This window comes from Vombatus ursinus, unplaced genomic scaffold (assembly GCF_900497805.2).
Source record: "Vombatus ursinus unplaced genomic scaffold, bare-nosed wombat genome assembly UNPS02014772.1, whole genome shotgun sequence".
Lineage (NCBI taxonomy): Eukaryota > Metazoa > Chordata > Mammalia > Diprotodontia > Vombatidae > Vombatus > Vombatus ursinus.
The window spans coordinates 3,872,108-3,893,187 of NW_020954550.1; the positions used below are offsets into that span (position 1 = coordinate 3,872,108).

At 36.7% G+C, this 21,080-nt stretch overlaps 1 long non-coding RNA gene across 2 annotated transcripts in view; it reads right to left on the reverse strand.

Moving 5' to 3' along the window:
• The window catches only part of LOC114044159, a 189,917-nt gene that overhangs the window by 69,376 nt on the left and 99,461 nt on the right, over positions 1-21,080 (reverse strand). For both annotated transcript variants that reach the window (XR_003569180.1, XR_003569181.1), the window contains exon 4: positions 6,728-6,780. This is a non-coding gene — a long non-coding RNA (uncharacterized LOC114044159). The remainder of the gene's footprint in view (positions 1-6,727; positions 6,781-21,080) is intronic.

The following is a 21,080-nucleotide window of genomic DNA, read 5'->3' on the forward strand; positions in this document are numbered from 1 at the left end:
CAATTTTGGGAGCATATTCATTGCATAATGTGAGATATAGTAGCATGGAATCATTGATTTAGAGTAGAAAGGAATATTGCTGTTTAGTCATATCTGACTCTTTGTGACCCTGTGGACCATGTCAATACCGTTCATTGAGTTTTCTTGGCAAAGATACTAGAGTGCTTTGCTATTTCCCTCCCCAGAGGCAAAAAGAAGGTTAAGCGACTTGACCAGGTCACACAGCTAGTAAGTGTCTGAGGCTCGATTTGAACTCAGGTCTTCCTGAGCTCTATCTACTGTGCCACCTAGATAGCATAAAGGAATATTAGAGGTCACCTAGTCCAGTGGAGTCAAACTCAAATAGAAACAGGGCCCATTAAATTGTACAAAAGGATCCCTAAGGGCCATATGTTGTCTTAGAAAACCACATACCAATATTATCTATATTCTATTCTATTTTTATTTATTTTGTTAAATATTTCCTCAATTACATTTTAATCTAGTTCAAGATACACTTTGGTGTTTTGCTGCCCATGTATGTTTGACACCTCTGATTTAATTAAACCCTCCACATTACAGAAGAAATATACCAGTATAGTTTTTTTTTTCTTCCCATAGTAGTAGGAGACAATCAAGGTTAAGTGACTTCCAGTAAGTATCTGAGGCTGGATTTGAATTCAGGTCCTTCTGACTCCAGGGTTGGTGCTCTATCTACTGTGCCATGTAGCTGCCCCACCCATGGCATTTTAAAACATAATCACAACTGGAGAAGTAGATACAAGGAGGCAGTAGGTGGGATGGGACAAAGGGACAGTTAGCTATTGGCTTTATGAAAACTCAAGAGCCAACATTTGAACCTTTTCAAAGAAGTAATCAAAAATATAAAAGAGTCATCTAAAATAGCTGTCTTTAAATTACATACCATTAAATTTACAATGTTTAATTTTTGTTATCTTCTCCAAAAAGATGCCTTAAGCTTGACGATACAAATGAACACTAAATTTTAGTCTTAGATTTCAGAAGTTCAGTTTCATATTTCAACTAATAGGTAGGTCCTTTGTAGAATCACTCTTTTCTGGTAGATAAATGTTGCTAAAGATCCTTTCATAGTTTGATTCCAGAGGCTATGTCTCTATTCAAGGGAAGTGCAAAGAAAAATATATCATCTATGTCATTCTTTAGTTAACACATGATTACAAGATTTGACAATTTCTCATGCAGAAATATTGACACTGCTTGCACATTTTTGGAAAGATTCCACAGGACTAGATGCATCAGAAGCATTTAATTTCCTTTGCCTAGTAATACGTTTGTCTTTTGGCATTGAGCAGGCATAAGGATAACAAAATATTTATCGTCCCTATCACATGACCCATCAGTTACTGTGAATGGATTTAAACAAGGCAAGGGCTGAACTTAGAGCTAAGTAGCAATATTTATAATTAATATTAATTGCAATACAGCTTGACAGTTTCTCATAGATGTAGCTTTTATAATGACAGGATTAAATACTTGTACTGTAATTGTTCCAGTGTCATATATCATCACAGAAGCAATCTTCTGGTTTTCCTGGCACTATAGTAAGGAGGGTTCCTGAACCCTGATATACTGTTGGCGATTAAATAGTAATTTTCCCCTGAATGAGAGCTTCTGAGCTGATCTTCTTGTCTGATACAAATAAAATCTCATTCTGGGGACCAGGGTACTTACTGCAATATCACAGTCAAAGTGAAAGATTTGGCAATGTTCAGAAGTGACACGATACTATATAGTTAAGGTTGAGCTCTTTAAGAAGGCAAAAGTGTTGATTGAAAAGTTGTGCATAAACCTAAATCACTCAGAATTTAGCAAGCAGTCATTAACACTGAAGATAGATTTGAGACAACTTGGTATATTTCAAATGAAAACCTGGGGAAGATGAAGAATGTGACAAAGCATTAATGATATATCATAGGATTCATGAACTAACTAAATTCAATTATATCATAAATAAACACACACATATGTACATATATGTATCTGTATACAGTACCTACTCTAGGTTTAGAAGGGTTAGTAACTGGACCTATGACTTCACTGCATTAAGGAACTCTATTAATGCAGATCAGTACATATCAGCAACTTACAGTCTTTAGATAGCTGCCTAATACATTTACTAGGTCTTTATCCCAAAGAAATCAAAGAAAAAGGAAAAAGACCTATTTGTACAAAAATATTGATAGCTGCTCTTTTTGTGGTGGCAAAGAATTGGAAATTGAGGAGATGCCCATCAAGGGGAAAATGACTGATATATAATTATGATGGATTATTATTGTGCTATAAGAAATGACAAGCGGGATGCTTTCAGAAAAACCTGAAAAGACTTACACGAATGGATGCAATGTGAAGTGAGCAGAACCAAGAGAACATTGTACATAGTAACAGCAATATTGTATGATCAATTGTGAATGACTTAGCTATTCTCAGCAATACAATGATACAAGACAATTCCAAAGGACTAATGATGAACAATGCTACCCACTTCCAGAGAAAGAACTGCTGGAATTTGAATGCATATCAAAGCATACTTTTAAGAACTTTCTTATTTTTCTTGTTTTGGTGGTTTCTGGGTTTTTCTGGTCTGTGTTTTCTTTTGTAACATGGCTAATATGGAATTATATTATGCATGACTGTACGTGTATAATTTACAGCAAATTGTTTGCTTTCTTAAGGAGAGAGGAGGGAAGGGAAAGAGAAAGGGAATTTGGAACTAAAAAATTTTTAAACCGAATGTTAAAAATTATTTTTACATGTAATTGGAAAAATATATGTATGTATATGTGTATGTATAAGTGTACCCTATAGAGACAGACATACAGATAGCCAGAAAGCTGCTTAGAACACTGAGGTTAGAATAAATGTCTCTCTGACCATCGGAGGCAGTACTAAAATCCGCATCTTCCTGTGCTCAAGGCCATATCCCGAAACATTATGCCATGCCACCCAACAAGTTTAGTAGGGAATATTTATTCCTTATATTTAAATATTTTTCTTTCCCCTTTCGAATACTTAAGGTTTCTTTAAACACGTGTTAATTGATTAAACATGAGAAACAGCTTCTATATTACTTATTCCTGTGACAAGTTCTGAACCAAGAGGCTATGCACTCCATTCATCTTCTTCAAAGTACTTGCAAATAGCATATTTCTGAATAATTCATAAATTATATATTTCCATTAAAAGATCTCATGATGTTTTATAAACATGATTCATTCCTTATGACTCATTTTCTTATTATAAAGACCCTCCAATAAGAGAATTAAGGTAATTTCAGCTATGACTTGCTTAAGATCAGACAAAATACCAGAGGTATAACTGTGAAAAGAAAGCACCCTGACTGGTTTCCAGGTGAATGCTCTACTGATTACACCTGGGAAGTAGCCTGGTTTAGATCTGGAGTATGGGGTAGCTAGCTAGCTCAGTGGATAAAGTGCTGGGCCTGGAGTCAGGAAGACCTGAGTTCAAAATCTGCTCACAGACATTTGCTAGTTGTGTGATTGCAAATCACTTAACCTCATTTGCCTCAGTTTCATCATCTGTAAAATGAGCTGGAAAAGAAAATGGCAAACTACTCCAGTATCTTTGCCAAGAAAACCCCAAATGGGGTCACAGAGAGGACAGGACTAAAGAACAACAATAAATCTGGAGTAAGGAAGAACTAGGTTCAAATCTTGTCTGATATTTACTAGCTGGATTGTAGTAAAGTCTCTTGGCCTCAGTTTCTTCATCGGTAAAACAAGGATAATAAAATCTGTAGCACCTACTGCACAGGGTTGTTTCAAAGAACAAATGAGATATATATGTAAACCACCGTGCAACCTTTAAATTTCTATACAAATATTGACTATAATTATTATTACCATACTGCTTCTCAATTTAAATGTGATTAACTAGTGACCTGTAAAGGGAAAAAGCTATTTTCACTGATCAGATATTATAAGTCTCTACCAAGTAATGTTTGGCCAAACTATGACCCAAAATCTAAATCGCCCATCAATTCAGATTTAAACTTTGAAAACTAAAAATAACAAAAGCTGGGTTTTTTTTTTTAGCCTGATCATATACCTCTGGTGTGTGGTATAATTTCATTAATATCAATTCTACTGATTTAAAATTTATTAAACTAGAGACAGGGACTGAACTAGAGTTATCCTTTTTTCTTAGCAAAACATTTCTTCATCAATACTGCAAATTAACAAATTAATTAAGGTTTCAGAAGAGTGGTTTGGATTTCTAGTATTATGAGATGTACTCATTTATATGATAATTACAAACCATTCTTATTTATTCATTAAAATAAAGTAGAAAGCCTATAAGAGTTCACTTTTCTGTTTTGAGTTACAGCACATAATTGAATGTAATAATATTACTTTTATTTATAAATACTATGTAAATTATACTGTTCTTCCTTCTAGTCTGTCTGGATTGAAGTTTAAATGACCTTCCATGGGATGGCTTCTTAGTTAAAAAACACACAAATCAGGCAGACTTTAAAAAAAAATTCCCAAATAAGAACCAACAGAACTGAGAAGTTGGAGCATTTAATTTTCTCTGATATAACCCTCATTATTTTGGCACTGAGCAAACATGAGGATAGCAAAATATTTACTCTGCATATAACAAGAGCGTCTTAAAGACCCATCAATTACTATAAAAGGGCCGGAACAAGGGAAGCGCAGAGAGAGGGATAGAGGTCATGGGAGAATATAGTCGCAGTCCTGAAGTGTTTCAGCAAAATGGAGGAGGTCAGTAGCATGTAGGATGATCCTCCACCCCAAATCATCTTCAAACTCAAATCTGTTGATATAACCAAAACTCTACAGCAACTTAATCTAAACCATTTAGTGGGAACTACTAAAAGAACAAATTACTATTATCAATAGAACAATTTAATAATAAAAAGTTTATATCCTCCCATTGTCCCAAGTCAAACAGATCACTTCTATGTAATAAGCTAATTAATTCCTGGTTCCATTCCTGACCCTATAATTCCTGCCTACATCCCCAACTTAGAGCTGGTCTAAATTCTCTACAGAAACTTAACCCTCCCTCATTCTAAAACATTCTGTGGAATGGGGCCTTTCCCACAGTGATCTACATCTTGGCCAAAAGGGTCCTTTGGAAAAACAACTTTTCTCAGTCTTGATTTCCACAAATACATAAGGAATAGACTAGTAGAGCCAACTGGGCTTAATCCAAAATCCTTTATTGGTTGGCCGTTTCAAGCTCGTGCCTAGTCAATCCTTTTGAAAGAGTTGTCATCAAGGAGCAAAACTAAGAAATTGGAATTTGGCCTTTCTGGTTTTTCTTCTTTACTCTTTGGTGATGAAAGAGTCTAAGGGTAGTTGGAGGGGGATGAAAGGGAGCGAAATGTCCAGGACTAGGGAGGTGACAGTTCTGATGGACTCTGCCCTTCTCAGACCACATTTGGAAGACTGTGTTCACTTCTGGATGTCATTGCATTTTTGGAGGGACATCGATAAGCTACAGAGCATCCAGAGGAAGGCCACCAGGTTGGCGAAGAGCCATGAGGTCATGTCACACCAGAGGCATTGGGGTGCAGTGAACAAGAGCAGTGGCTTTGGAGTGAGAGGGACTAAGTTCAAATATTACCTCTGTTACACACTGTATGACCTTGAGCAAGTCACTTACTCTCTCTAAACCTGTTTCTTCATCTGTAATATGAGAGGGTTAGACTAGATGCCCTGAAGGTTTTTACAAGCTCCAAATCTATGATCCAGTATCAGGATCAGTTGAAGGAACCATCTTCAGATGGTTAACCTAGAAAACAGAAGCCTTAGAAGTTGGGAAGAGAGATGTTTTCAAGTATTTAAAGAGCTGTCACCTAGCTGGCAGCTAGGTGGCTCAGTGGATAGAGTGTCAGGCCTGGAGTCAGGAAGACTCATTTTTCTGAGTTCAAATCTAGCCTCAGACACTTACTAGCTGTATGACTCTCGACAAGTCATTTAACTTCACTCAACTTAACTGTAAAATGAACTGGAGAAGGAAATGGCAAACCACTGTAGTATCTCTGCTAAGAAAACCCCAAATAGGGTCACAAGTCAGACATGACTGAAACAACTGGACAATGATGACAAGTAGAAGAGGGATTTGACTTGTTTGGTCTCAGAGGGCAAAATGAGGAGCAATAGGAGGAAATTAGGAAGGCACAGATTTTACAAGGTAAGGAAAAATGTCTAACAATTAGACCTCTCCCAAAGTGGAACGGAGGCCTCAGGAGGTAGTGAGTTCCCCCATACTGAAGCAAAGGCTCAAAGAATGCTTGGGTCTGCTTGGGTATGGTTGGATGACATGGCCCCTAACATCCCTTCCAACTCAGATTCCTTCTGACAAGAAAACCTGAATGGTGAGCGTTCCTAAAAAGTGGTTAAAAACAAAACAAAACAAAAAACTTTTGAAGCATCAAAATAGAATATGGTAGAACAGAATACTATTATGATAGAATGGTTAAAGATTAAGGACAGCATTAAATTTCATTTTGGCAGCAATATATGGATTCTTGCATCCTCACCAAAAGTTCTTGACATTGATAGCCCTAATTTTTTAAAAGACTGGTCTTTAATCTGCAAGAGCCAGAAATGATGAAAATTAGCATCTATCCTCGATAAATTAAACTATTCCCCAAATGCAACCATTTTGCAAAGCACTAACAATAGCTAAAGAAAATGGAATTTCGTTGACTCACCTATTAATATCCCACAGAAACCAAGAAGTCTGGGTGAATAACTTCAGTGACACCTGGAGAAGCAAATTAAACAAAACATAAGGAATTTGTCTCGGATCCCCAAACACTAACCACACAATGATTAAATCTAGTTCCAGCATCAAGAGTTACAAACTTTGGTTCTTGGGTTCCTCAGGTTTATACCTTCATCAGCATAGAACTGTTCTTTCATTGAAATACTGACCTACTTCCTTTGGGTGCCAAACCACTGATGGACTGGGAATAATAAAATAGGGCAAGGAAGAACGTGTAACCCATTAAACATGCACCAAATTATATACTTTCCCTTCTCCTTCAAAACTAACTCCAAAATATAATTTTTGTCCTCGAAATCACTTTGTGAACAGATGGAAAAGATTCAAATGAATGAAAAAATAAATAAAAAAAATAAGGAATTAAATTGTGAATGATATAAAGCAAGAAAGCATTTATTAAACACCTACTGTGCGCCAAATATGAAAACAATCATCATGACAACCATCTTTTGTTACCTATTCATTTAACTTTGCTAATTTTTTCAAATGCTAAACTTGTTCAAAGAGAGCATGACTCATAAAGGCCAGAGGCAAAGGATGCTAAAATGCTGAAAGGGTAAGAGTACAAGCTCAAAAATGCTGATTCATCTAAAAATGATAAGTCATAAGCAAAGATCCTAGTTGTTCTTTAGTGAATTTCGGTAACCTTCCGAAAACTGTACACTGAATTCATTTCCTCACAAGACAGATAAATCACAATTAGAAAAAAAATACTAAATATAAAGCTGAACATTTGAAGGATAAATAACACATTTTTATTTAAATGAGAAAGGTGATAGTCTCAGCACTGCTCATGATGAAATTCCATCAACCCAGCTCGTTCTGTTTGCTAAGGAGTCAAAGAGAAAGGAAAGTGGAAGAGCATTGGATTTCGATCAAGAGAATTTGGGTTCAAATCCTGGCTCTGCCCCTTAACAGCTCAAGGCTTCTTATTTAAGGCTATCAGGTTTCATTTGCAAAATGAGAGGATTCTTCTTCTCCTAAAGGTTAGCTCATAATATATGATGCTATGCACTTAAGTTTCTTAAGCCCAAACCAGGTTAAAACAAAACAAATCAGTTCTTTGCATACATAAAAGTATATTTCTTCATTTTAAGATTATTCCTGATTGAATCAAGACCATGTTGGTTTGTTCAGTTACGCATCAGACATATTAAGATCTGTCTTAGTCTTCTTGGCTACATATCAGATATTAAGATTTGTGGAACAAGAAATATTTGAGTTATAATGGAATGAAGAAATTCTGTTACCTCCTAGAGTGAAAACTAAAAGATCAACAGCTAAAAAATGTTTAACGGCCTTGATTTTACATTGTAGATCATTATAGTAAAGAAAGAGAATCCTCAACTCACCCACTCCACCGTTTTTTTTTTTAAAGCACACTTTTAAATATGCCTCGGGACTTATAAGTGAAAGACCATTTAATACCAATTAACTAATGTTAGCACTCAAAAACTGTTCTTTATTTTGGTGTCTGCAGTACCAGTGTTAATCAGAAACACCCAGAGTAGAAATATTGGTGTTTAGTTCAATGACTCCCCAATCTTCTGAAATCAATTTAATTAGGTCCCAAACTAAAAGCCACTGAACAAGTCATCAGGGTTCCCTTCAGAAAAAATAAGAGCTCCAAAGGAGGTATTAAATTACAGAATTAATTCTCTGTATTATGTTAGTTAATTTCAAGGAAGTTAATCTTCCAAAAAAAAAAACCCAGTTCTTTCAGAGCTAATTACTGGATAAAGCTCAGCATTGATTCCTATTAAATTGTAAGCTTCTTGAGTGCAGGGCCTGTGCCATCTATTCTCTATATATTTCTAGCACCTCACTCAGTAGCTTGTAAAAAGTAGTGGTCTAATAAATATTGATTGAGTTGAATTGTTCATACTTTTGTTTTTCCTGTTAATGGGAAATTATTATCTGAAAAATACCATTGAAACAAGCCACGAGGGAGATTCGGAATGGTCTTTGTGAAGAGAGTTCTTTATCTTTTGGGTTCATATTTCCTGCCCTCAAAACCAAATGGGTCACAAAATCATCTGAAATTCTGAAGGGTTAAAAATTGAAGATAAAATTTTTGCAGTCTCAAAAACACACACACACACACACAGCCCTTGAATGATGAAACAAATACCACACTCACTATAGCACTGGGGTTGTATTCAGCACCACCTCTAGGTCTCACCACTATTTGTTCTAAACTTGCACTGGCTCTTATTTCTAAAAGAAGTATGACTGAACCTGAAGCCCAGAGAATGACAACATTCAGGAACAGAGCCACATTATCATGCCTGGGTGTTCTGATGATGAAAATATCAATTCAATTCAACAAGCATTTACTAAACACTTACAATACGCCAGGGAGCAGACTGCCCATGATCCACCATCATCCTTTTCCATAAGATTTCCTAAATAAGCTTACACTCTAAAAGCAGTGCTTCCCTTGGTTGCCCCATCTCTGTTTAGCAGAGGTCAAGGGTTTGGTATCCTTATTATGGCAATTGCTTCACATCCATTTTCTTCAGGGTAAAATTGTTATAATTGGTGTCAATATCCTCTGCTCTACCATTTATCATTGTCTGACATCAGTAAGTTGTTTAAATGAATCAGACTGGAATTCTTTTAATTGCATGCCATCTTTTTCTCATTTTTGTTCTTTTATATTTGTACTAATTTAGTTGTTGTTCAGTCATTTGAGTTGTGTCCCCATTTGTGACCCCATTTAAAGTTTTCTTGACAAAGATAGTGGGGTGGTCGCCATTTCCTTCTCCAGCTTATTTTACAGATGATGAAACTGAGGCAAATAGTTAGATTAAGTCTAGGGTCATACAGTTAGTAAGCATCTGGGGCCAGATTTGGATTCAGGTAGGTCTTCCTGATTCCAAGGCCAGGGCTCTATCCAGTGTGCCATCTAGTTGCCCTATTAATTTGGACCACTGCTCTAACAAGTGTAGTTTGATTACATACTAACCATTGATAATGAAAGGATTCCTATATCAATAACAAGTTACCTTCTGAATGTGAAAATATAATAAATTTCATCATTTGATGATATTATTTACTACTCACCAAATCTAGGACCTTCCAATTATTTTATTGAAGAAAATGTTAAATACATAGAAATGTGAAGCTTCTTTGCCATCTACAAGTCTTTGGCCTCTCTAATTCTGAACTCATGAATCATATTTTCCAACTTGATTTTTTAACCATCCTTACCTAGGGCTATCTTTGGATTAAATTCACTGACTACCAAAGTAAATGCTGATTCCTCACTGAGGGAGAGATTGTGGCTTCCTTGCAATGCCAGAATTCTCTGACACTGAGACTACTGACATAGCTCACTGCTCTCCATCACTGTCTTGATTCTACTAAGGGTGTCTTTGAAATGGTTGTTGAGATAGCCCCATCAAATGTTTGCACCTCGAATCAAGGAACAGGTTTAGAAATGGTTCAGGTGATTTCTAAAAATGCACCAAATAGAAGAAAATACATTAAGAGTTCAAAAGTTTTCAAAAATTCACCCTTTTTTCTCCAACACCCCCAGGCTTAATAGCCACTCAATACTTTCAAGAGACTGAACACCTAAGGCACTTGTCTATACCAGATGTGTCAAATAGGCAACTGTCCAGAACAAGATTAAAATGTAATTGGGAAATATTTAACAAAATACATAAATATGCAATAGAGCATAAGTAATGTCAATATGTGATTTTCTAAGTCAATATCCATCTGTGAGGACAGCTTAATAGGCCCCTTTCTGTTTGAGTTTGATACCATTGGTCTTTACCAACCAGATTAACTAGATAACTGTCCAATTCCTATTTAATTTATACTATATAATACACACTTCTGTACAAAGACTATTGATTATTAGCCAAGGGACCAAAAATAACAACACACCCATTTCTCAAGAGTTTGAATTGAAACTATACACTTACTGCAGGACAGCTATTAAGTCATTAAAGATTTGAGGGGAATAACGTGGGGATCAGGTTTCTTAAAATTTTATAACAAGCAGAAAGACAATGGTAAATTGTTCAAACCTGTTCAAAACTTCTGTGAGAACTCATGAGACTTTCCTTGAACCTTCACCCTTAGAGTGGGGGAAGGGGGTGCCTATAGTCTGCTCACCATGGTTCTGAAGCAATCACCAGGAATTATTCATCTGGATAACATTTACTGAAACAATTCCTAAACACAAGAAAGTATTTGGTATATCGTGAAAGTTTAGATTATTCTTTAGGAAAAAGAAAATGCTTTTTTTTCCCAAACCCAAGCAACTCAATAACAACTTATTAGAAATCTAAATTTATAGATACATCTTGACCACGTAGTAGTTTTGTTTGTTTTTTAATTTTTTTTATTATATCTGAGGCAATTGGGGTTAAGTGACTTGCCCAGAGTCCCACAGCTAGTGAGTGTTATGTGTCTGAGGTCACATTTGAACTCAGGTCCTCCTGACTCCAGGGCTGGTGCTCTATCCACTGCGCCACCTAGCTACCCCATGTAATGTTTTGCCAATGCATACTGCTAAATCAAATCTCCTACTGCAGGTGATGCTAGCAAAGTCTGTGTGCCATGGGGGAGAACCACAATCGTTCCTACCATGGCCTTTACTCAAAGTCACAATTTCCCCTTCCATTTTGGAGCTGCCTAAATAGGGCATCATAAAAATTTTATGAGACACTTTCCTGTATGAGCACAGAGAATTCTGGGGAAATCAGAAAACACTCTGCAGCAGTCTGGGTGGGGAATATAGGGAGGGTGTCAGAAAGCCTGAGCAACAGCAGGCAGCCGTCAAGGGGGAAGAGCAACAGGCAATGAGAGGCATCCCAAGGAGGTGTCAGGAGTCCGAGAACACGGAGGAGGCAACAGAAGAAGTAAAGGAGGCCAATAGGGAAGACTGGAGTGAAAAGGTTTGCTGACACCTAAAAACATTTTTTCTCTCTCGTCAATAAGGGTATGACCTTAATGCATGAGTGACTATTATAAATCTCTCTGAGCACCAACAATGTGTTTGCATTGAACAGAGCAGAAGCAAATATGGCTACTTGTCAAAGGATGGACCCTCTAAATTTGACAGACAAAAAGTAAGCACAGGCAGACAGGCTAGTATACCATACCCAAGACTTATGTGTGCTATGGAAAATACAGGTGGCAACAGTAAATAGTACCCTTGATTGAAAGTGCTGACAAGCTTTCTTCCGGTTTGACGTCTATTAACTAGCAGTCTGCATTCCAAATCTGGGCATAAACTCTAAGCAGTTACAGGCCTATGTGTCTGAGGCCAGATGCTGAGATAAAATGAAGAACAAAGGAGCACTAATCAATAAAAAGACATTTCAAATGGGTAATGAAAATGACTGGAATAAATTGTGTGAAGGGAGTAGAAACTACCCCCTTCACCGAGAAGATCTGTATACTTTCAGAGCACTCAAGATTTTAAGCTTCTAGGAGTCAGGGACCATGTTTGTTTAACTAGCTTTGTCTAATGCTTCATGATATTTCTTGCAATAATGATAACTCTAAAGCAGGAGCTCTTAACATTTTTTTTTATCATAGATACTTCTGGCAGTTTGTTGAAGTCTCCAGACCTCTTTTTCTCAGAATAATGTTTTTAAATGAATAAAATAAAATGCATGGGATTAGCAAGAAACCAATTATTTTTAAATAAAAGTTATCAAAAATTTTTTTAAAGTTCACAGACCCCAGATTAAGTATCTCTGCTCTAATGTATTTTTGACAATTTTAAGAAGACAAGGAAAGTATATATATATATATATATATATATATGTATACACACACACACACACACACATATATGTATATGAATTTGGAACTACCGTTTAGACCTCAGTGACAACAAGTTTGACGACCAAGAATGGGCAATCTACTTTTATTTATGCAAATAGTTCATTTTATTCTCACAGCACTGCTGGGTTTAAATCCCAGCAGTAATACATACTAAATAGTACTATATAGCCATGGACAGATCACTTTAACTTCCCTAAGTGTTAGTTTCTTCTCCGTTAACAGAGAGATGAGTACTTTGTACCACTTACCTCACATCTAGTAAATACATTTAGTAAAATTTTGAATTCAAGCTTCACCTAATTCAAAGTGGAGAAAGCATAATGATATTATATAGGTAATATTACTCTATTATGATAGCACAAGTCATCAGTTCAACCTGTCTCTTATTAATTATATGGCCATGGGCAGACATTCAACCTTTGTGATCCTGTTTCTTCACCTATAAAATGTGGATAAGAATAAACTGTAGTTCTCATCCAAAAGGCCTCCCTGATGCCTCAGGCATGGTGGTTAACCTAGGGGCTCTGGAAGGCTATGCCACCAGAGCATAAACTCTAGATATTTTTGTCATGTTAGAAAGAATTCAAGCAGAGTTGTGGCAACAGCACATGCTTGTTTTCTAACCAGTAACTTTGCCAAATACAGAGGGGCTCATCACCAGTGGATCAGCCAATAGCCGATGAATTCCCTTGCCAATGGGATTCATCATGAATTGACCATGGAAATACTTATAAAACCTCCCTGTCTTCCTGTGTTTACTTGTTTGTCAAATTTAGATGGTCCTTCCTCTGTCAAGTATCATATTTGCTTTTGTATTGTGTAATGCAAACGCATTGTTAGTGCTCAGAAAGATTTATAATAGTCACTCATGCATTAAGGGTGTACCCTTATTGACAAGAGAAAAAATGTTTTTAGGTACAACTATCTCAAATAGGGAAAGAGTTGAAAATTTTTCAGCAATAGAATCCTGTAGTGAGGTCTAGGTTTTTGTTTTGTTTTTGCAAAACCATTAACTTTGCCAGAGAAATAAAAGTACTTCTACTGGCATATCATGAAGTATTTACCACATTGTTTCATCCATTGTGGATAGGGCATTTGGAACGTGTACCCCCTCCAGAACAGTGTACTGAGAAAAGACTCAGCATTCATTGGCAAGGGGACCACAGATATTGCAAGGAAGCAATATTATTTAATAAAAATTACCCTGCAAAAACAGAATGCATATTTGTAAACCATTTAAAAGTGTTAATACCACTAAAAATTAGAGAGTAAATAAGCCCACAAAACCAATACCAAAACTATACGTGGAAATGGTCAAAACCTTACACAGGGCTTTGATAACGAGGTGATTATTCCCATTCCTAATATGCAAACGGGTATCACCCAAGGTAAATGCTACTTAATTTAGAAGAAAATCATAACATGTAAGGGTTAGTTACTTCTCCCCACTGCAGTACTGTTTTCAGGAGTAAGGACAAAAATATCTTCTTTTCATCAAGCTTTTAGTCATTATATCTAAGTGTTGGCTGACCAAAAACCAGCAGTCTCTCTGCCCTGTGTGGCTCTGCAACAAAAAGGAATTTTTATAAACTCATTATAAGTGGCTGGGAAGCCAGGCTGAAAGCCAGGCTTGTTTTCTTTGAGTTTTCAAAAACTGGTTGTTACAGCTACTATTATCATCAAGGCTGAAGGACAAAAGGAAGGGAGAGGTGGGCAGGAGTGGGCACAGGATCCAGCAGGAAGGACATGTCTGGGGGAAAAATTTCAAGGAGAAATCTTTAAAATACCTCCTACAAACCTGTCCCTTCTCTGCTAGAGGGCAGCTAGCACACAGAGCAATGGGCCTAGAGTCAGGGAAACCTGAGTGCAAATCAAACTTCAGTCACTAACTAGCTGGGTGAGTGACTTAATCTGTTTGCCTCAGTTTCCCTAATAGTGAAATGGGGATAATAACAGTACCTACCTCCCAGGGTTACTGGGAGCTGGTACACAGTAAGTGCTATATATAAATGCTTATTCCTTTTGACCCCCTGATCCTTGTAAACTTTTGGTTGATTTCTATACAAAACATGTGCCTCTCCACTAAGTACTAATACTAGTAGAATATTTTTGGAAGGGCAGCTAGGTGGTACCTAAGTGGATAGAGTACAGCCCTGGAGTCAGAAGGACCTGAGTTCAAATCCGGTGTCAGATACTTGACATGTACTAACTGTGTGAACCTGGGCAAGTCACTTAACCTCGACTGCCTCACAAAAATTCAAAAAAATATATATATATACATATAAATATATATATGTATATGTATATGTGTGTGCGTGTACATATATATATATACACACACACATACATATGTATATGAATTTGGAACTACCATTTAGACCTGACAACAAGTTTGAAGACCAAGGATGGGCAATCTCTAAGGATCTACTTTTATTTACGCAAACAATTTACTTTATCCTCACAGCACTGCCGGGTTTAAATCCCAGCAGTAATACATATTAAATAATACTATATAGCCATGGACAGATCACTTTAACTTCCCTGAGTGCTAGTTTCTTCTCCGCAACAGTGAGATGAGTACTTTGTACCACTTACCTCACCAGGTTGTTATCAAGATCCACTGAGATAACGTGTTAAACACTTAAAAATTTAGAAGCCCTCTAACCTCTCTGGGCCTGTTTTCTCACCCGCAAAACTGGGATAATCATACTTGCCGGGTTGTTTTGAGGATCAAAGGAAATTATGGACCTAAAAATTTAAACCCTAAAGCACTAAATAAATGTGAGCTATTTTTATTTTACTCATACAAGTTAATTTTTTTTTCTTGGTCAAAGATCTTAGTTGTAGGCTTTGCCTATAGCATGAAAGGCAATATTTTTCACTGTATGGGGGCAATAATAATAACAATAACAGAAATAATGATAGCTATCATTTATATAGTGCTTATTAGGTGTCAGGGCAGCTAGATAGAACAGTGAAGAGAGCGCTGGGCCTGGAGTCAGAAAGACTCATCTTCCTGAGTTCAAATCCAGCCTCAGATACTTACTAGCTGTGTGACCCTGGGCAAGTCACTTAACCCTGTTTACCTTAGTTTCTCATCTATAAAATGAGCTGGAGAAGAAAATGGCAAACCTCAGAGTACCTCTACCAAGAAAATCCCAAATGGGGTCACAGAGTCTGAAGTGATTCAACAACAACAACACATGCTAGGGACTGTGCTAAGTGCTTTACAATTATATCTCACTCGACTGTCACAAAAATCTTAAGAAATAGGAGCTATAATTATCACCATTTTACACATGAGGAAATCAGGCAAACAGAGGTTAAGTGACTTGCCCAGGGTCACACATCCACTAAGTGTCTGAGGTCAAATGAGAAGAAAAGCAGAAAGCAAAGAGCATGATTGTACCAAGTGGGTTTCATAATGACCAAATTTATCCTAAAGAGGTGCATTAGCATGAATGAATTAGCATGAAACCCTCAGTGCATTCGAGTTTTTAAATCCTGAATTGTCAGGAAAGAGAAAAACTTTCTGTCACAAAATAAGGACATCAGAGAAAGGAAAATGGGATTTGAGTTAAATTTAGAATAGATTGGAGTTAAATTTAAAGGTTTATTTTCAAGAGAGAAAATCACTGGTTCCCTTTAAAGTCTGCAATTAACTTTAGCTTAACTAAAAAGCTACCCAAAATAAATAAAGTAAGGAAGACTGTGTTCTGACCTCTAGAACCTACAAGTATGATTTTGGACAAGTCCCTTGATCACTCTGGGCTTCAGTTTACCCCGTCCATAACGAAAAGTCCAAGTGACATGAGTGTTGAGACTGCAGCTCAAAAATTCAATGTTCTAAAGCTCTATAGATGCCAAGACCCAGTATGCCATGCACATGCATGCACACAGACAGACACACACATATCTGAGGATCAAAGCAACAAAACGAACGTTTAGAAAATCTGTTGTAATTTTGTAGAAAGATTATTTTGCATCATGCAGCAGCATAGAACTAAACAGAAGTGAATCTTAGGGGGGAAAATCCTGATGTAGCTTTCTTTTACAGTTTGTGTATACACATTCTTACTTTAGACTCAGGACTGTCTGAGAATTTTTACTCTAGACTCTTTTTAATTTTTCATAATGGAAGAGAAAATATAAATAATCCTAATTGCCTTACTGGGCAAAGATGACAAATCTTCCTAAGACCTCCCACATTACTGCCCTTAAGATATAAGAGAAAACACTCCATGCTAAAGAACCAAGAGAAAATCTCCATGCTTAATTAATACCACAACTCTCTATTTACACAGTACCATTCTCCAAGGAAATCTGAGGCACTGGATTCATGTTATTCCTTTCCAAATAATTTTTTAAGATCTGTGTGGGATTCTTTTTCAGATGAGAATCAGGTGTTTCAATTTTACTGAATTTCAAAATAGGGCTTTATTTGCATAACACAAGCACTAAATCAGAAAGAAATTACAACCGTAGGCAGGAAAGGACTTTAAAAGTGCTTCTTAAAATGGCCTCAGATTTCTCTTCTTATCATCTCTTTTCTCTGCATGCAAGAGAAAAAGGCACTGTCCTTTTGGAGAACCAGAGACACACTTAAATTTCTGGTCTTAAGATATTAAGACAGTTCAGCAGATTTGTTTTAGATTGAAGAAATCCTCATTTTAATTAATACCAGTGAGATTGTGAGAGACAGCATGGCATATGGGATAGTGCTAACTTTGGAGTCCCAGAGCACCAGGTTAGTCACGCCTTTGACATTCATTGGCTGTGGAACCCTGGGTTAAGTCACTTAGCCTCCCATTGGCCCAGGCTATCTACTCTCTAAGTGAATAAATTGCAAAATAGTTGCTGATTGGGAGAAATTTAATTGATCTGACTTAAAAAAAAAGATGATGGTTTATATTGAATATTTCCTGCTTGCCTCTTATTTATTAAAGTTAATTGATTCCAACTACAGATAACCTATCCTTAGTATATAGTACGTATTAGTATAGTATACCTTAATATACCAAAATGATATTACTCATCCATTATCACCAGGGCTTATGGTTTGTGTTATTTTCTCTTTGTAATGGATATAATTGATCCCTTCACACTCTTGATAGGTATTTCCTCTCCAGGGAGTTCACTAATATCAGTGAAGTCTCAGGTCCAATGGAATACTACTGTGCTATAAGCAATGATGAGCTTGATAATCTTAAAAAAAACATGGATAGACTTGCACAAAATAATAAATAGCAAAATGAGCAGAATCAAGAGAACACTGTATACAGTAACAACAATATTGTTTTAAGAACAACTTTGAGCAACTAAGTCATTTTGACTATTATAAATACCCAAATTAACTACAAAGGGCACATGAAACAAGACACTATCTGTATCCAGAGAAAGAACTGATAAATAGAAGTGTGTATAACATGGGTTTACACATATATACATATGTGTGTCTAATGATAGCCATGGGAGGGGGAAGGAGTGGTGCAAAGGAAGAAAAAAAAGAAATTTACATGATAATTATATATTTAAAAGGAATAGCAAGTTGTATGTAATAGATTTGCAGTTTCATGTGCAATTTTTTTATTATACTGTTATGTAAATGCTTGTTTTATTCCATAAATTAAAAAATAAAATAAAAAATAATGTAAAAAAAACTCAGGTCCAGTCTATCTCTATCTGATTCATCCTTTTTAGCCCCATCTATAATCTACACTTTTTTCTCCTCCCTTCATCTCCTAAAACTTTCTACTCCTAAGTTTCTTGAGCTCAGGTCTGTCATTCATTTCTGTATCTCTCCCAGCGCTCACACTGCTCTGCAAAATGCTTTGCACATAGTGGGTGCTTTAATGAGAATTTACTGAGTGAATCATTCTCCTTATGACCAACAGCACATATTTTTGAGAGAGGTTCAGGGTTAGAAGTGCAGTCTGTGGCAATGGATTATAGTGAAGCCCGTATGGGGACTGAACCCATGACCTTGGCCTCATTAACACTATGCTCTAAACAACCGGGTTAACTGGCTGCAGATTCTCCAATCATATACTTCAAACATAGTTTTTTAAGTAGAAACACAACAACAACAAAAGGACTGAATATAGTTTCCCTTAGTAAGGGGATTTAAAACATTTTATTAATAGCTAAAACATTTAGCAGTAAGTTCAATTGCACTCAGTGGAAAACAACCCACAGCTAGCTTAGTTGTTGGGTTGTTTTTTTTTTTTTTGTCTCCACCAAATTCTTTCTGTTTGAAGGTATTAAGGCCTCAATGAAATATCTGAAAAAAGAAATGTTTTCCTCAGAACCAATTCTGCCAATATATTAGTTTTGGTTTCTTTGCTTTTGTCCCCTATTACTGAAGCCTAAACGGAAATAAGATAATTCTTCTTTAGAAAGCTCTTGGGTTCCCGCTTTACAATGCTAACTCAAATTCATTCATTCAATAAATATTACACTTTGGTCAGTATGCTTTACTTATAACTGGAAAGAAAGTAGAAAGAGAAAATGAGTTGGAAATAAAATATTTTATTTATTTTTACACATCCCTTATGCTTAGAAGAAGGAAAGGTAGTAAAGGCATTAAAAACATCAGGGTAGCTACTCTGTTTTTCTCTCCAAAGAAAAGTCAAACTGAGGATGCAATAATACTTTTCAGGTTCTAGGTCTTGACCTCTAGAACTTGACCTAGTCATCTAGGTCCCTTTTGATCTTATATAGTCAGAGTTATCAACTGTTTGAATAATATAAGTGAAACAGAGGGGAATTAACCACTTAGTATAAATTCCTATAAAGACAAACTAGCAGAAAAATAGGGCACTTAAAAACCCGACCAAAACCATAAAGATATCTTTCATTCATCCCCAGCAAAAAATTAAAAAGGCCTACCTTTGACCTCTTACATCCCTGTCTCTTGGGTACCTCCCACAGCTTCCAAAAATTCCCATCTCTAAGCCTATTTGCTCTTCTTACAGGTGCTTACAAGCCCATAAAGTAGTGTCTCTGAGGTCAGCTGGAGGAAGGGGAACCGGTTTGCCACTACGTGGTGGGAGTTAAAAGTTGGATCTGATTTTGCAGACGGAGAAGTAGCTTGCCCCAGGGACGCTGGGAATTCAACAGCCACTGAGAAATATGTTAACTGTGGTTTTGCTCACCACAAAGAACCTTTTCTTTGGTTTTTTTAATTTTTGTCATACTAGGCTCACATTGGAGCCAGACTATTTTAAATCCTCCTGCAGACAATCTTTTTGAATTTTTCAGAGTTAACAGTTTCCCTCAACAGTGCAACTTTGCATTTAATGTCAGCAACTCATCATTTGTAATGTAATATTTCTTGTCAAGCACAATTCTCTGGGAGTTTTTTTTTTAATACTTTTAGTCATCAGCTCCATGTTACCCAAGTGTTGCCTGGTTTTTTGTTTTATTTTGTTTTGTTTTTTTGGGAGGGGGGTTTAGCCACAAGAGCGTCATCTTCTGATGAGGCCTAATTTCACAACCCCTAAATGACAACTTCTCTTCCTTCCTCCCTCCTACTCATTCCATAGTTTTTGCAGGCAATATTATTAGATGATACAACTGAGAGATGCATTAAGTTGAGGACACATATTAAGAAATTAAAGGATAGCAAAAAAAGATCAGAAAGACTAAGTCTCCATTAGAATGTCAGCTTTTAGGGATGAGCATTTGTTTCATTCTTTGTATCCCTCATGCCAGTATGGTTCTTGGCGTATAGGAGGGGCTTAATAAATAAATGCTTGTTGCTTGCTTAATTCTAATGACTGGGAACACCTTGTTCTGAATTTGTACATTTTTCAAAGGAAGAAAAGCTTTCTTTCTCTCTTTCTTTGTCCTCTTTCAAAATGTCTGCAGAACTACACGACATGAAGGGCGTCTTCAGGAGACTGACCATGGCCTCATGGAATTTTTCAATGAAACTTGAAGGGGATGTTTACCTGACCCCAGTTATCCTAATGGAAACTCTGTTTTTAATTCTTTGAAATCTTCTCTTTCCCTTTTCTTGTCATGCCCTCTGGGAAAGAAAGCAAAGTACAGCTGTTGGCTTGACCTCAAATGGCAAACACCGAGATAATCGAGGTCTAATAGTTTCTCAAGAATGCAGACAAAACCATAAAGGTATTCTTTCCCCGCTGGTGTGGTTCGTTTTTCTGGTGGACTGATGAAGAAGAAAGAAACGGCAATTAATTTTGTTGGTAACACAAAGGGAAAAAATGTGAAACAACTGAAAGAAGGAATGGGTTATATACCTACTTTTAAAAAGAAACCAGGGGAGAGTGAGATCTGTTAAGTGGAGGTGCTGGAAGATGGGGAGTGGTGTGACAATACTCATCTTCCCAATGGGTATTTGGAGATCCCAGGTAAGAATGTCATGTGCGACACAGAGTGGCTTGGGAGCTGGAAGTTATAGCCTGAGTAGACCAGGCACAGGGGGCTGCTGCCATGTTTATATC